This window comes from Mesoplodon densirostris, chromosome 11, assembly GCF_025265405.1.
Source record: "Mesoplodon densirostris isolate mMesDen1 chromosome 11, mMesDen1 primary haplotype, whole genome shotgun sequence".
Lineage (NCBI taxonomy): Eukaryota > Metazoa > Chordata > Mammalia > Artiodactyla > Ziphiidae > Mesoplodon > Mesoplodon densirostris.
This window is the reverse complement of record NC_082671.1, coordinates 36,868,590-36,881,085: the sequence shown is the minus strand read 5'-3', so window position 1 is coordinate 36,881,085 and position 12,496 is coordinate 36,868,590. Positions and strand designations below refer to the sequence as shown.

The window sequence follows — 12,496 nt, the reverse complement described above, 5'->3', positions numbered from 1 at the left end:
GTATGCAAGCTCTGTGGGTGCAAAACAGATCTGACTAGGTGCCGTCAAAACAAGGAACTGGCCACTAGTAACTCTGCTGAGGTCTCGGGTGCTGGGGAGCAGGGCGAGGAGAGGAGGGGAAAGAAGTCCTGTGGGGCTCACGCAGCCGGCCAGCTCCTCATCGCAAAGACAGAAATGAGGTTTGGCTTCATTTCAGCCCACTGATTGCTTTACTTCAAATTACCCTAACTACTTAGCATGGTAAATTAAGTTGAAACCCCCAAAAGTTTGCAGAGGATGTCATCTAATCTGATTAAAAGGAATATTCCCGTCACAAGCGAGGGAGGAAATGGAAATTACTCTGAGTGCACTGTTATTAAATAATTTGCATAGACTTGCATATGCTATGCATCAGAAAAGCATATGCTATTTAGATTTAATGAAATAATTTTCCCTCTCTAAAGACTGCTGCAGTCTCTATCCTTCCCTATCTATCTTTTTCTTTTCTCATCTACCTCTTTTTGAATGTTAAAATTATTTCATGGGAAGAGTATATGGCTGTGCACAAATTACATGAAATATGCTAATAATCTCCCTGCTGGCAGGGCTGGGAGGTCCTAAAACTGCATTGCCAAACTTCCCCTGTGCCCTCCCCCGTGTCCCCCTCACATAATTAAAGGCTCCCTTAATAGCCTTTAAAAGGTTCAACTTGATTCATTTGGGGCTTCCATTGGTGGGGGAGGGTGGTTAAAACCAATCCTTTGGCTCTACTTTCCAAGTGATGTTTTCCTAACAGTAAGGAATTGCATCTAAATCAAAATGAAAATGAAAGGAAAAAATCACCGACAAGCTCATGTCATCCCTGTCTGTTGAGTCTATGATGCTGCCATTGTGGTTGCACATGTACAATAATCACCCTTGAAAGATTTTTGTGCCTGCTCTGCTTTTCAAGGTTCAAAACCCTTGATGAATGTTGGCTGCTGTTAAAGCATCACCCCCATTTTTATCAATGGAGACAAGGAAGCCCCGCTAGATGATCATGATGCCTTAGTGGCAGGGGGGTTGGATGGGGGATGAAATCTATCTATATTTATATTCTCTGTAGATATACACTAGTTTGGGGTAATATTTTAGCAGATCTCATGTTCAGTTGTAATGTAGCCAACAGAGGAATTCTAGTGAATTCCCCAACAAAATTACATTAGGATCAAATGTGATCGTTATAAACACTATCCAGATGTTGGGGATGGACTGGATATAACTCTTTAAGCCCCAAATTACAGTATAATAAATGCAAGCATGGGGATCTGCCAATACATCTGAACTTCATGTCGGAAACCAGGTCTGACCTTAATTTAACTCTATAAGGAACTAAGAGTTTCCCCACTTGTATAGTTAGGATGCATCCAAAGATCTCCAAGTGCTACACTGTCACGAGTTTTATCACTTACTTGAAGAATGACCATATTGAATTCTGGCATCAAGCCAATCCTAGTGCAAGCATTTTATTAACACATTTAGAAAGGAAACAGAATTGCAAATAGAAATAACTATTGAGGTTATGAAACAAACCTGTGAAATGAAATACAATACAATATTAAGATCACATTTGTCCTTGGTAAATCTCAGGGAGTTAAGATGCTATAATAAGCACTAAAATATTTTACTATATAAGCCAGGGATGCAAACTAGCACAGCTCACAGAGAAAGCAAGGAAAAACTTCATCCTCTGCCCCTGAAATTTTTTTTCTATACTCAGTGCTGATATAAATGGATAACTTTGTATTATAGCTCAAGATCAGTATTGAATGTATTCTAATTAGAATGTTGGTGGTTATGAGGGAAGATGAATATTTCAAATATTCTAGTGTCAATTTTTATTTAAAAAAGCAGGCACTCTGGAAAGCTAGACTCCATAGACGAATCAAGCTGTTAAATAGTAAACTACAACATGCCTACTAGCTGTATGATATTGTGTTGATGTTGCTAAAAGAAACAGAAAGTAAAAGGAAATGATTTAAGGAGTGCCAAGTATGCATCAAGTTCTTTAAGAAATTTATGTTTTTTTATCTGGATACACCAAACCATAGAATGGTCTCTTCCCTGGAGAAACTTAATATACAGTGCCAAAGACATGAGATATGCAACCCTCCCCCGCCAGATTCAGAAGTTAAATCCCAAACAAAATAATAGGTGTCACAAGTCAGCATAAGTACAGCTTTGAGGGGCTCTGGGTATCTCCTACCACCAACTTTCCAAACAACAAAAACAAAAAGCTATCTGTAGCAGTCAAAACGCATTGAAAAACACATGAAATCAGCTACCAAAAAAAAAAGCATGTGAAACCTACAGCATTATAATTGTTAACTAAGATTATTTTTTAAAATCATACATCTGTTTGCAAAAAGAAATTAAAGGTCTATCACCATCATGTTTACCCAGTCTGTGACCCCTTCCTCTGCTCCTTCCCGACCTCCTTCTCCAATATTTTCATCACTCAGTATATGACTTTGAGGCAAAGAGTACAAAGGAGTTTCAAGAAGGGAAGTTTGGCCTTCCCTGGTGGCGCAGCAGTTGAGAGTCTGCCTGCCGATGCAGGAGACACGGGTTCGTGCCCCAGTCCGGGAAGATCCCACATGCCGCGGAGCGGCTCGGCCCGTGAGCCACGGCCGCTGAGCCTGCGGGTCCGGAGCCTGTGCTCCGCAGCGAGAGAGGCCACAACAGTGAGAGGACCGCGTATCGCAAAAAAAAAAGGTAAGTTTGTCTGAGATTGAAGAACTTGGATGAGCCAGCACCGTGAGCACCGTGAGCTTCAAGATATTCTCAGCAGAACAACCTAAATGTCCTAAATGTCCTAAATGTCCATCAATAGATGAATGGATAAACAATATGTGGTATATCCATACAATAGAATATTATTCAGCCATTAAAATGAATGAACAATATGTGGTATATCCATACAATAGAATATTATTCAGCCATTAAAATGAATGAAATCCTGACACATGCCACAACCTTGAAAAGATTATGCTAAGTGAAAGAAGCCAGACACAGAAGGATGTATAATTCCACTTGTATGAGGTATACTTAGAATAGGCAAATTCATAGAGACAGAAAGTCAAACAGTGGTTACTGGAGGCTGAGTGGAGGGTGGAATGGGGAGTTACTGTTTAACTGGGACAGAGTTTCTGTTTCAGATAATGGAAAATTTCTGGAAATGGATAATGGTGATGGTTACACCACATTGTGGATGTACTTAATACCACTGAATTGTACACTTAAAAACAGGTTAAATGGTAAATTTTATACTATGTATATTTTACCATAAAAAAAGATGTTCTCAGGGGAAAAGCCAGTGGAAGCCAAGGTGCCTGGCAGTGATAGGCCCGGAGTACACAAGGGAAAGATGAGTGAGTGTAGGTAGAGCAGGCTTGTGGAAAGCTGATTTCCTCCCAGGGAACGACAGGGTGTAGGGATTACTGTGAGAACTTAGAAGTGCCTGACCCACCTAAAGGCAATATTCAATTAAAACACACAGCAGCTCTTTGCTGCATCTGCTGCAAGAATGAAGACCATTCTCAACAATCAGACTGTCGACATTCAAAAAAAATGTCCACGTTACTCCGAAGGGACACACAGTTATTGTGAAGGGCCCCAGAGGCACCCTGCAATGGGACTTCAATCACATCAGTGTAGAAGTCAGTCTCCTTGGAAAGAAAAAGAAGAGGCTCCGGGTTGACAAATGGTAGGGAAATAGAAAGGAACTGGCAACTGTTTACACTATCTATAGTCATGTATAGAACATGATCAAGGGTGTTACAATGGGCTTCCGTTACAGATGAGGTCTGTGTATGCTCACTTCCTCATCAACGTTGCTATTCAGGAGAATGGTTCTCTTGTTGAAATCTGAAATTTTGGGGGTGAAAAATACATCCGCAGCGTTCAGATGAGGCCAGGCGTTGCTTGTTCAGTATCTCAAGCCCAGAAGGATGAGTCGATTCTTGAAGGAAATGATATTGAACTTGTGTCAAACTCAGCTGCTTGCTGAATTGCACGGGGAGATCAGCTCAGTGTTTTGTGACCACCTAGAGGGGTGGGGTAGGGAGGGTGGGAGGGAGACGCAAGTGGGAGGGGATATGGGGATATATGTATACATATAGCTGATTCACTTTGTTGTATGGCAGAAACTAAAACAACATTGTAAAGCAATTATACTCCAATAAAGATGTTTAAAAAAAATTCAGCTGCTTTGACTTAGCAAGCCACAACAGTTAAAAACAAGGACATCAGAAAACTTTTGGATGGTATCTATGTTTCTGAAAAAGGAACAGTTCAGTAGGCTGATGAACAAGATCCGAGTGGTCTGGCTACAGAAACAGAAAGATACCAGATGATTCTTCAGACTCATTTGTGATATATTAAAGATTCAATAAAAGCTCTTTTGATTTGGGACTTTTTCTTAAAAAAAAAAAAGCAAACACTGCACAAAGCATCTTCAGGGCAAGGGTACCAATCTTTCACTCTTATTATCAGCCATCAATGTGATGTTAGAACTAAAACAAACACTTCTTATGGGTCTTCTACTTCTAAGCATATCTTACCAGAAACTGGAGATAGAACTTGGGGAGTGAAGGAGAGAAAAAAAGATGTGTAACAACCAAACAACCACCACCATTTATAGTAAACTTACTGTGTCCTAGGTAGGCAGGAAGTGTTTTACATATATTTTCTTATTTAATCCTCACAACCACCTGTGAAGTAGGAACTACAATTAACCCCATGTTACAGATGCAGAAACAGAGGCATAGAGAAGTTAGGTCTCTGGCAGGTAGACAAGTGGAAGAGCCAGCTGGCCATCTGATTCCAGTTTAGGGTCCCTGCCCTCAAGGCATAAGAAAAAGGGTAGACCAGTAATCCTCAAACTGGAAACCTTTTTCAAACATACAGGGCTAAGAAAGACAAAATATTTAAAGCTGTCAGAGTAAACTAAATTGACGAAGGTAAGCATATAACGAAAGGAGAGGAAGTCAGAAACTCATCTTATGTGCATATTTGAGTGGAAAAGGAAGAGAATACAATGGAGACTGAGGATTTGTTAGAGATGGAGGAAAATACCAAGAGTGTGAGTGGCACCAAGTCAAAGGAAAAGAGGGTTTCAAAAATTTCAGTAATACCAAGGACTACACAGAAAGACACACCAAGAGTAGGCTTGTACCACTAGGTGAGAGTGCAGTAACAAACCACCCCAAAACTTAGGCTTTACGAAACAAAGTCTTGCTCAAGATACATGCCCATCACTGGGTAGCTGGGAATTCCTCTCCACACTGATGTGCTTCCTTCAGGACCTGGGCAGCAACCACCTGCAGCATTGCCCTTTGCACAGGAGAGAGAATGGGAGAGCAGCTGACTAAGGCCTAGCTCGTAAAAGATTTTGCATGCAAATGCATGTGTCACTTCCACTCATATCTCATTGGCGGAAGTCAGTCATGTGGCCACATTCCAATGCAAGGGCTGGGGAAGTAAAAAATTCTACCACAAGCCTAAGAGGATCAGAAATATTTGGTGGATACCACACTACCCCAAGAGCAGTCTCAATAACAATACACCCCCTAATGTTTACAGTGTTCCACAGATTAAAAATATTTCTTACCTCTATTATCTCACGGAAGCCCCAAAAATCAAGGTCTGTTTTTTTTATTTCCATTTTAAAGCCTGAGGAAACAGGCTTAAAGAAATTAAGTTACTTGCCCAAGGTCACATACTACTAAGTGGCAGGGCTGGGATTTGAACCATAGTTTCCTGACACTTAGTCTAGTCTAGGGCTGTTTCCTTGATGCCTCCAGGCAGACAGATGGGGGCAGATGCCAGACTGCAGTGGTTGAGAAATTAGCTGGAAGTGAAGAAATGGAAGAGCATACACACTAAGAAGCTTAGATCTGACCTTGCAGCCATGGGAAGTTTCCTAGCTGGAGAGTGACATATTGAAAGGAATGTTTTAAAAGCTTAATTTACAGCCCCTCCAGTGTGCCCCAGACAGGCAGTCACATGCTCCGGGAAGAATTTTTTTTTTTTTTTGCAGTACGCGGGCCTCTCACTGTTGTGGCCTTTCCCGTTGTGGAGCACAGGCTCCGGACGCGCAGGCTCAGCGGCCATGGCTCACGGGCCCAGCCGCTCCACGGCATGTGGGATCTTCCCGGACCAGGGCACAAACCCGTGTCCCCTGCATCGGCAGGCGGACTCTCAACCACTGCGCCACCAGGGAAGCCCAGGAGTCTTTTAAAGAAAAGTTCATTCTCTTCTAAAACTCTTCTACAAGAATATATCAGATAAGGATTAGTAAGGCCATTAATATTACAGGGAAGTATTTTAATCACACACACAAAAATATTTTGTAAAAAATTTAAATGTCCAAACACAGGCAAACAAGAAAATGTAGTTTACCCACGAGACAGAATATGAGGGAATGTTTCAAAAGATTTTCAGTGGCATGGGGAAAATCCTCATGATGTAAAGTTAAGAAAACAGAACATAAAACTGTACAGTGTTGAGACAGTTATGAAAATATAGACACATATACAATATTCTCTGGGTGGCTGGATTATGAATGATTGTATTTCATTTAGAGTTTCCTGGGTTTTCTAATTTTCTACAACATACACGTATTACTTTTATGAGAAAAATAATAAAATATAAAAAGAAATCGATAACTACACAGGGTGAATTAGAAGAGAGTAGAAACAAACAAACAAAAATCTAGCCTTTTATGGGGGCACAGGGCAAGAGGAGAAGTTTGTTACTGTGTTGTTTCCTTTTAACTAAAAGATGTTATACTGCCTGTGAGGTAAAGAGGCACAGCCACCAACGGGAAAGGTTTGGTTATTAACCACAGAAGGAATAGAGCTGCAGAAAAGACTAATCACATACCATCATTTCATTTAGCAGCCCCCTTTTTTTTTTTTTTTTGCGGTACGCGGGCCTCTTACTGTTGTGGCTTCGGATGCGCAGGCTCAGCGGCCATGGCTCACGGGCCCAGCCGCTCTGCGGCATGTGGGATCTTCCCAGACCCGGGCACGACCCCATGTCCCCTGCATCAGCAGGCGGACTCTCAACCACTGCACCACCAGGGAAGCCCCAGCCCCTCTTTTTATAGAGAGGAAAAGAATAGAATTAATCTTGACATTAGTCAGAATGTTACATTTGTGTGGCCAGTTGTCACCGCCTTATGGTTTAGAAAAAGATTGGTCTGAGAGTAAAGAGACCTGGGCTCTGAACTGGGTCATGAACTCCTAATATCTCGGCAAAGTTGGGACCTCAACGGTTTCCTCATCTGCTGAAAAGCACAGGGTTAAAATAGGTCATCTCTAAAACATTTTTCAGCCTTAAGTCTTATGACTATTTTAGTTCATATTGATTTCATGTTAATGAAACCAATCTGTAAGGGTATTTGTGTGAAACATCTTCAGATAGACCACCCACCAAATAAAACTACATTGAAATGCTTTTATGTGTCAGTATGCTAGGTGCCATATTAAATTAAGAGTCCTTTCTCCAGCATTTAACGTTTCCAAAAATGGTTCAGACTTAAAGGAAAAGTTGGCTGTGAGATTTTTGAAGAGCTTTACAATGGAATTATCTTTTTTTCCCCCCAAAGACTAAAAAGAGCCCAGTTGGAGGTGGAAGGTGGGGAAGACATCTAAACACACAGACACACACTCACCACAAACGACCACCGTTACGCACTTAGCTTTGATAGTCAGGATGGTAAGCTTGTCTTTGTTCTTTTGGATACCACTGCCTTTAAGTGAGAAATTTGGGAGAAATTTGCAAATATAAAATGCAACTCAATTTCACTAAGTAGGGAGACATAAAACAGATCCAACTCACCTGAATTTCCAGATAAAGAACAAAAAGCCTTCATTAATAAATACAGAAAATATTTTAAAGCAGGATTCAGGAAACTTTTTCTTAACAGGCCAGAAAGTAAATATTTTGGGATTTTCAGGCCAGAGGAGGGTCTCATTCATAAGTATTCAACTCTGCCTCTGTTGCACAAAAGCAGTCATAGAAAATACATGAATGAGTGGGGCTGGCTATGTTCCAATAAAACTTTATTTGCAAAAACAGATGACCAGCCAATTGGCCTGCCCCTGTTATAAAGCATATCTTCTATTTATGCATCCAGTTAGAAGATGAGGGTGAAAAGGAAGAGGAAGAAAAACATAGTAAGTGGAAAAACTGAGATGAGAGGGGAGAGAGAGAATGCAAGAAGAGTAGTGATTTGAGCCTAAGGAGGAAATTGAAGTAATATCCACACAGAAAAAGAGGCCAGTGCAGAAAATTTATTTTAAAAGAGGAAAATGCAGGCCTTCCCTGGTGGCGAAGTGGTTAAGAATCTGCCTGCCAATGCATGGGTCACAGGCTCCATCCCTGGTCTGGGAAGATCCCACATGCCTCGGAGCAACTAAGCCCATGCGCCACAGCTACTGAGCCTGCACTCTAGAGCCTGCAAACCACAACTACTGAAGCCCACGGGCCTAGAGCCTGTGCTCCACAACAAGAGAAGCCACCGCAATGAGAAGCCCACGCACCACAACGAAGAGTAGCCCCCGCTCGCCGCAACTAGAGGAAGCCCATGAGCAGCAACAAAGACCCATTGCAGCCAAAAATAAATTAAAAACAACTTTTTTAATAATAAAAAAAATAAAAATAGACAAAACAAAGGTATGGTATTTAGGGAATTCATGCATAGGTGGTAAAACTATTAAGAACAACAAGAGGGACTTCCTCGGTGGCGCAGTGGTTAAGAATCCACCTGCCAGGGCTTCCCTGGTGGCACAGTGGTTGAGGGTCCGCCTGCCGATGCAGGGGACACGGGTTCATGCCCCAGTCCGGGAAGATCCCACATGCCGTGGAGCGGCTGGTCCTGTGAGCCATGGCCACTGAGCATGCGCGTCCGGAGCCTGTGCGCCGCAACGGGAGAGGCCACAACAGTGAGAGGCCCGTGTACCAGAAAAAAAAAAAAAAAAAAGAATCCACCTGCCAATGCAGGGGCCACAGGTTCGAGCCCTGGTCCAGGAAGATCCCACATGCCGCGGAGCAACTAAGCCCATGCGCCACAACTACTGAGCCTGAGCTCTAGAGCCCGTGTTCCGCAACTAGAGAGGCCACCGCAGTGAGAAGCCCGTGCACCGCAACGAAGAGTAGCTCCCGCTCACAGCAACTAGAGAAAGCCTGCGTGCAGCAATGAAGACCCAATGCAGCCAAAAATAAATAAATAAAATAAGTAAAAAGTAAAAAAAAAAAGAAAATGCAGAGGAAGAGAGAAAGACAAACTGATGAGGAAAAACAGCACAGAAGTGGGAAATCTATTTGAGCTACTGTCACTGGACCACAAAGAAAAATGCCAGGGGTCATTTATAAACAAAAGCACTTACAACTAAAGTTGGTGGGATTTTTGTTTTCCCTAAGAAGTAAATAAAGAATGTTTGACTCGCAGCTTTAAGTTTTTATTTAAAAAAATTTTTTTTTTTCTTTCAGTTATATTCAAGAAAAACAGACTGAAGGAAAGCAAAGAAGAGGGAGGTGCAAAAGAGTACCAAATGGGGACAGGACAGGGAGGTGACAGCCAGGGGAAAAAAAAAAAAAGGAAAGGGTAAACTTATCCTGTCCTCTCAGTCTCTGCTCTCTGGAATTTAAAGTGCCAAGTTTGATCTGCAACCCTCTGGTCCTGCTGGAGTATTCCTGGAAAAAATATTTAGTAGGCACATGCCCAAGCAGCAACGTGGCAGCTGTACCCTTCCCCCAGCCCTCTAACCCATCCCAAGCCTAAGTGGTCACAGCCTACCAACCACTTGCCTTTCCAGAAATTGCTCAATGTCAAATTCCTCTCTGGCACTGTGAGCTCAGTGTGTACACTGGTCTTTAATGACAAGGGTGGAAAATCAACCCTGAGTCAATTTTCTCATCCACTGGTCACAACTTAGCATTTCCTTTCAATTAAGAATTACACCAAAAGAACCTCCAGACCTAGAGGTCCTCTGGCACTTTAGTTCTGATGACTAAAGTATACTCTTCAGGTCTGACCTTTTAAACCTCAAAACCTGAGATGTGAGTGTGAGAAAAGAGAATAAAGGACTCATAACCATTGGGCAGAATTACATTTAAATCATCTCAAGTGGGGGTCTCCCACTCCCCGCTCCCTTCCATTTCTTTCTCTAGCGCTCCCTCTCTTCCAGAGAGACAATTCAACAGCCTCTTCTCAACCCATACCTGGCTTCAAATAACACTCACATTCAGGAAGTTCTTCTTTACATTTAACTCAAATCCCTTCTGCTACAGTTAAAACCCATTTCGTCAGTGGAGATTTGGAACAGCCGATTCCCATTCTCTTTATGGCAACTCTTCTTAAAGATTCACAGGCTTATAAAGGACAACCATACCAATTTCACCCATGGCATACAGCTTCCTTAAGCATTTTCCATGAATATTTTACTATACAGTATCAATAACCCATTGCCTAGTCTGTGGAGAGCTTACCCATTGAGCAAATTTCTACAGCTGGAGAAAGACAATAGCCCCTATCCAATTACTCAAGGGACTGCCTGCATTAGTAAATACTTATGCTTTTGTGAAGACAATATTAGTTTGAAGTTTGGGACAGAACAAAGACTAAACCTAGAGCAGAATGCTTACATCTGAGTAGGAAAGCATGTAGGAATGACCAGTCTTTGGCCAACTGCCTACCACTCTGCTCAGAATATCACCCCTTTGTGTGAGCAAGATGAAGCTTTTTAGAATTTTGAAAAACAGCACCCAATGTGGGTCTCCACTGAAATTTGTAATCCTATCTCCCTGTGCCCCCATCACATATCTCAAACTGTTTCTTCTCTAAAGCATTAAAAAAATAAAAACAAACAAACAAACAAAAAACCTGGAGCAATACAAAAGATCTTCAGTTGACTTTTAGGAGCAAACAACATATGTTCTTGAACATCTGTGATCTTCCCAAGCTATTTTTTTCCCCCATTATTGTCAAGAGAAAAGAAGTTTAGTGGAATGTTTCTCCACAGAGGCACAAGTCTATAATACTCCCCGTTGATTACATATAAAAGACACAAAATATTAGTTTATTAGAAGCAGCTTGAACCACTGCTGTACAAAGCAGTTCTCTGATGGAACAGATTTATGAAGTAACAGCTGAAAGGTATGTAGATCACAAGATACATGACAAATGTACTTTATTACACGGATCAGAAATACCATATGTACTAGCAGTTACTGTACAGTGATACACAACACCCAACTAAGACTATTTAAAGGCTTTGCTGATATTGAAAACTATAAAGACAATGTGAGAATGAGAAAGTGTTCCGTAAGACAGCATAATGCCAAGACAAGTCATCGCTTTAGGAAATTAAACACACTCTGCATATTATAAACTTAATGTATTATAAAACTATGCCGTTTTTAAATTAAAATGCAAAGGACTTCACCCCATTCATTGTTCAAAGCAGATGTTCATAACGTTTTTCCATACTTTAAAGTGGAACTTAGTGGAATGAATACCAGACTTAACGACATTAACAAATTTAAGATTTCAGATTTTGTTCCTTCCACCAAAAAGATACTTAAGTCTGCAATCATGGGGTGCCAAAAAACTATCTAAGGGCAAAATAAGCACAATACATTTCAAAGTGACAACTTCCTGCAAGGCACTTCTAAGCTGGAAAGTACTTCACCAGCTTTCTACTGAAATTCCAAGTACAATATTTGAGTCCATTCTGCCACATTCCAAACAAGTGGCTGGCCAGTCTTAGCTTGACAGGATAGTCCTCCCAAGCTGCTTGTTCCACCTCCCAACAAACATCTTAGTTAGAAGGTTCTTCCTTAGATTCAATCAAAACCTGTCTCTGAAGCTTCCCATCAGAGACATTCATTCTACACTCTGGGACAGCCTTGCCCACTACTTAATAATTGTATAGCTTTAGGCAACTTTACTTACCTCTTCAAAGCTGTTTCCTCCTCTGCAAATAGAGATAATAAGAGTACTGACCCCACAGTATTGTTTTAGGGATTAAATGAAATAATACAGGTAAAGCATTTAACACAGTATGCATTCTCTAAATGTTGGCTGTTATTACTAGTATTCTAGCAAATGAGTCCTATTTGACATTGCATCCTATTCTTCTCCTATTCTAAAATAGGTGCGAAAGACTCTTGGCATTCAACTGTGTAAAGTTTAAGGGCTTTTGTAAGCAGGGACAAACCTTGCCCTGGCCCTCCTGCTGCCTGATGGGGCCCTGGGAACAACAGAGTGGCCTTAACCTGGCATGAGTATTTAACAGTTCCCTATTCCCCCTCAACATTTCCTTGTTAAACTGGCATGTGCCTGCTGCAATGGTGTTTTTACATTCCGGCAAATACAGGGGAAAAGCTTTCTATTTTTTAACTATAGCATAAATGTGAATCACTCTGCCAGGTGGCATCAGAAGTTAGTTGCTTAGCTAGTAAGCTTAGT

General features: G+C 41.4%; 1 pseudogene; it reads left to right on the top strand.

Annotated features, from left to right (window-relative positions):
• Positions 1–3,544: 3,544 nt before the first annotated feature.
• Positions 3,545–4,318, top strand: LOC132498838 (large ribosomal subunit protein uL6-like; annotated as a pseudogene).
• Positions 4,319–12,496: the final 8,178 nt, after the last annotated feature.